A 5,591-nucleotide genomic window follows, 5' to 3' on the forward strand; every position below is an offset into this window, starting at 1 on the left:
AGTATTTTTAGCCGCTATTTATTTCTCTAGATTTATAACCTTATTTTTGTTTTTGTTTCTAAATTTTATATTGAATACGAATATATGAGAGTGTGGTTTCGTTTTGATTTTATGTAATGGCCGGAGAACACACATTTAAAGTCACTATATTCCCCACAAAATCGGGCAAAATTTTGTGGAGAATTTTCCGAAAAATTTTCAATTGCAGATTAAGCCCATTTTTGCAAGATAACTAGAAAACTACGAGCAAGACTTACTTAAGGTTTTCCCCCATTCGAAGTAGTTTTGATGACGAAAATGACTTTTTACTATTTTTAAAGGTGAATTTTCCACTTTTAAATCTTAGGATAAGTAATACCTTCACATATTAATTGTTGTGCCCATTTAAATACTAATATGATATTTGTTTTTATTTAATATTGTATTTTGGTACATTGAGAATCATGTTAGGGCTACTATCTTACCACTAGCCATAAAACCTTGCTGCTTTTTTAACGTATTGGTTTTATCGTTCGAGTAATTTTAGCCGTTTTGTTATTTCTCTAAATTCATAACTTTATTTTGGTTTTTGCTTCTAAATTTCATATTGAATCCAAATATACGAGAGTGTAGTTTCGTTTTGATGATAATGTATGGCCGCAAAACACATATTTGAAGTCACTACATTTCCCACAAAATCGGACAAAATTTTGTGAAGAATTTCCCGAAAAATTTTCAATTACAGATTAGGCCCATTTTCGCAAGATAACTAGAAAACGGTGCTACGAGTAAGACTTCCTTAAGACTTCCCCCGTTCGAAGCAGTTTAGATGACGAAAATTACATTTTACTATTTTTAAAGGTGAATTTTGCACTTTTAGATCTTAGGATAAGTAATACCTTCACATGTTAATTGTTGTACCTGTTTAAATACCACTATGATACTTGTTTTTATTTAATATTGTATTTAGGTACATCGAGAATTATGTTGGGGCTACAATCTCAATACTAGCCACAAAACCTTGCTACATTTATAATCTCTTGATTTTATTGATCGAGTATTTTTAGCGGCTTTTTAATTTCTCTAAATTCATAATCTTATTTGTGTTTTTGTTTCTAAATTTCATATTGAATGCGAATATATGAGAGTGTAGTTTCGTTTTGATGATAATAATGGCCGCAAAACACATATTTGAAGTCACTACATTCCCCACAAAAAACGGACAAAATTTTATGAAGAATTTTTCGAAAATTTTTCAATTGCAGATTAGACTCATTTTCGCAAGATAACTAGAAACCGACATTACGAGTAAGACTTTCTTAAGGCTTCCCCCGTTCGAAGCAGTTTAGATGTCGAAAATGACATTTTACTATTTTTAAAAGTGAATTTTTCAATTTTATACCTTAGGATAAGTAATACATTCACATGTGATTTGTTGTGCCTGTTTAAATACCACTATGATACTTGTTTTCATTTAATATTGTATTTAGGTACATCGAGAATCATATTGGGGCTACTATCTTGAAATGTCCCGTTCTTATTGATTAAAAACGTTCCATATTAATTGATTTCGTTGCGAGGTTTTGACCTCTATATGAGACGTTTTTCAAAGACTGCATTCATTTTAAAACAAAACATAACCTTTATTTCATCAATAAAGGTTTAAAAAGCTTTACGTAGATTATCAAATAATGATAATCTAAAATATCCTGTTTACACACGACCATTACATAATGGTTTACAATACAAATATGTTACAACAAAATAAGTTTCTTGAATGCAGTTTTTACACAATATCATACAAGCATGGACTCCAAATCTCGTCCTTATTTAAGTATGCGACAGCGGAAGCTCTTAATAATCACCTGAGAATAAACATGCTTAAAACGTCAACAAAAATGTTGGTGAGTTATAGGTTTAACCTATATATATCAAATCATAATAATAGACCACAAGATTTCATATTTCAATACACATCCCATACATAGAGATAAAAATCATTCATATGGTGAACACCTGGTAACCGACATTAACGAAATACATATATAAGAATATCCCCATCATTCCGGGACACCCTTCGGATATGATATAAATTTCGAAGTACTAAAGCATCCGGTACTTTGGATGGGGTTTCGCGTACTTGTGTCTATTTTGTAAATCATTTATAAAACCTGCATGTATTCTCATCCCAAAAATATTTGATTTTAAAAGTGGGACTATAACTCACTTTCACAGATTTTTACTTCGTCGGGAAGTAAGAGTTGGCCACTGGTTGATTCACGAACCTATAACAATATATACATATATATCAAAGTATGTTCAAAATATATTTACAACACTTTTAATATATTTTGATGTTTTAAGTTTATTAAGTCAGCTGTCCTCGTTAGTAACCTACAACTAGTTGTCCACAGTTAGATGTACAAAAATAAATCGATAAATATTATCTTGAATCAATCCACGACCCAGTGTATACGTATCTCAGTATTGATCACAACTCAAACTATATATATTTTGGAATCAACCTCAACCATGTATAGCTAACTCCAACATTCACATATAGAGTGTCTATGGTTGTTCCGAAATATATATAGATGTGTCGACATGATAGGTCGAAACATTGTATACGTGTCTATGGTATCTCACGATTACATAATATACAATACAAGTTGATTAAGTTATGGTTGGAATAGATTTGTTACCAATTTTCACGTAGCTAAAATGAGAAAAATTATCCAATCTTGTTTTACCCATAACTTCTTCATTTTAAATCCGTTTTGAGTGAATCAAATTGCTATGGTTTCATATTGAACTCTATTTTATGAATCTAAATAGAAAAAGTATAGGTTTATAGTCGGAAAAATAAGTTACAAGACATTTTTGTAAAGGTAGTCATTTCAGTCGAAAGAACGACGTCTAGATGACCATTTTAGAAAACATACTTCCACTTTGAGTTTAACCATAATTTTTGGATATAGTTTCATGTTCATAATAAAAATCATTTTCTCAGAATAACAACTTTTAAATCAAAGTTTATCATAGTTTTTAGTTAACTAACCCAAAACAGCCCGCGGTGTTACTACGACGGCGTAAATCCGGTTTTACGGTGTTTTTCGTGTTTCCAGGTTTTAAATCATTAAGTTAGCATATCATATAGATATAGAACATGTGTTTAGTTGATTTTAAAAGTCAAGTTAGAAGGATTAACTTTTGTTTGCGAACAAGTTTAGAATTAACTAAACTATGTTCTAGTGATTACAAGTTTAAACCTTCGAATAAGATAGCTTTATATGTATGAATTGAATGATGTTATGAACATCATTACTACCTTAAGTTCCTTGGATAAACCTACTGGAAAAGTGAAAAATGGATCTAGCTTCAACGGATCCTTGGATGGCTCGAAGTTCTTGAAGCGGAATCATGACACGAAAACAAGTTCAAGTAAGATCATCACTTGAAATAAGATTGTTATAGTTATAGAAATTGAACCAAAGTTTGAATATGATTATTACCTTGTATTAGAATGATAACCTACTGTAAGAAGCAAAGATTTCTTAAGGTTGGATGATCACCTTACAAGATTGGAAGTGAGCTAGCAAACTTGAAAGTATTCTTGATTTTATGTAACTAGAACTTGTAGAATTTATGAAGAACACTTAGAACTTGAAGATAGAACTTGAGAGAGATCAATTAGATGAAGAAAATTGAAGAATTAAAGTGTTTGTAGGTGTTTTTGGTCGTTGGTGTATGGATTAGATATAAAGGATATGTAATTTTGTTTTCATGTAAATAAGTCATGAATGATTACTCATATTTTTGTAATTTTATGAGATATTTCATGCTAGTTGCCAAATGATGGTTCCCACATGTGTTAGGTGACTCACATGGGCTGCTAAGAGCTGATCATTGGAGTGTATATACCAATAGTACATACATCTAAAAGCTGTGTATTGTACGAGTACGAATACGGGTGCATACGAGTAGAATTGTTGATGAAACTGAACGAGGATGTAATTGTAAGCATTTTTGTTAAGTAGAAGTATTTTGATAAGTGTATTGAAGTCTTTAAAAAGTGTATAAATACATATTAAAACACTACATGTATATACATTTTAACTGAGTCGTTAAGTCATCGTTAGTCGTTACATGTAAGTGTTGTTTTGAAACCTTTAGGTTAACGATCTTGTTAAATGTTGTTAACCCAATGTTTATAATATCAAATGAGATTTTAAATTATTATATTATCATGATATTATCATGTATGAATATCTCTTAATATGATATATATACATTAAATGTCTTTACAACAATAATCGTTACATATATGTCTCGTTTAAAAATCATTAAGTTAGTAGTCTTGTTTTTACATATGTAGTTCATTGTTAATATACTTAATGATATGTTTACTTATCATAGTATCATGTTAAATATATATATATATATCCATATATATGTCATCATATAGTTTTTACAAGTTTTAACGTTCGTGAATCACCGGTCAACTTGGGTGGTCAATTGTCTATATGAAACATATTTCAATTAATCAAGTCTTAACAAGTTTGATTGCTTAACATGTTGGAAACATTTAATCATGTAAATATCAATCTCAATTAATATATATAAACATGGAAAAGTGATGTTAAAGCTAAGGGGTATAAAATACTATTAAATTTTAGCAGAAAATACTATTAAATACGATACAATTTTACACAAGATATTTATTTATTTATAGAATGGATATACTTAAACCTTGCTACAACACTTATAGGCAGTGTACCTAATCGTACAGTAGTGTAGTTTTTAGTAAGTCCGGTTCGTTCCACAGGGAAATCTTTAAACAAAGCTCAACGCTATATTAGTTTACTTTTATTAAAAATACAAATATATATAAGTAATATTATTATTATAAAGGGGGGTTTTTACCGTTTAATGACCGGTTTGTCGATTTTAAAACTTTAGTCGCAGTTAAAACCTAATGTAAAATATTAAATAAATACAAGACTTAAATTAAAGCGTAAAGTAAATAACGATAATGAAATTGCGAATAATAAAAGTGCGATAAAATAAAATTGCGATAATTAAAAAGTACGATAATTAAAAGTGCGATTAAATAACAATAAATAAAAGTGCGATAATTAGAAGTGCAATTAAATATAAAATAAAGGAAATTAAATATGAAATAAAAGAATTATGCTTATTTAAACTTCCGTAATCATGATGTTTGACGTGTTGATTTTAGTTTTATGCCCATGGGTTAATTGTCCTTTGTCCTGGATTATTTAATATGTCCGTCTGGTTTTTGTCCATAACAGTCCATCAGTCATAAATATAAAGTGCGAGTGTCCTCATCAAATTATTCTTATACCCGAAGTTAAATATTCCAACTAATTGGGGATTCGAATTGTAACAAGGTTTTAATACTTTGTTTAATGAATACACCAGGTTATCGACTGCGTGTAAACCTAAGGTTTTACTACTTTGTTAACAATTACACCAATTACCCTTGAATGTAATTTCACCCCTGTTTTAATTATTCTAGTGGCTATTAATCCATTCCCGTGTCCGGTTAAATGAACGATTATTCGTACATATAAATACCCCGCCCATCGTGT

This window comes from Rutidosis leptorrhynchoides, chromosome 4 (genome assembly GCF_046630445.1).
Source record: "Rutidosis leptorrhynchoides isolate AG116_Rl617_1_P2 chromosome 4, CSIRO_AGI_Rlap_v1, whole genome shotgun sequence".
NCBI lineage: Eukaryota > Viridiplantae > Streptophyta > Magnoliopsida > Asterales > Asteraceae > Rutidosis > Rutidosis leptorrhynchoides.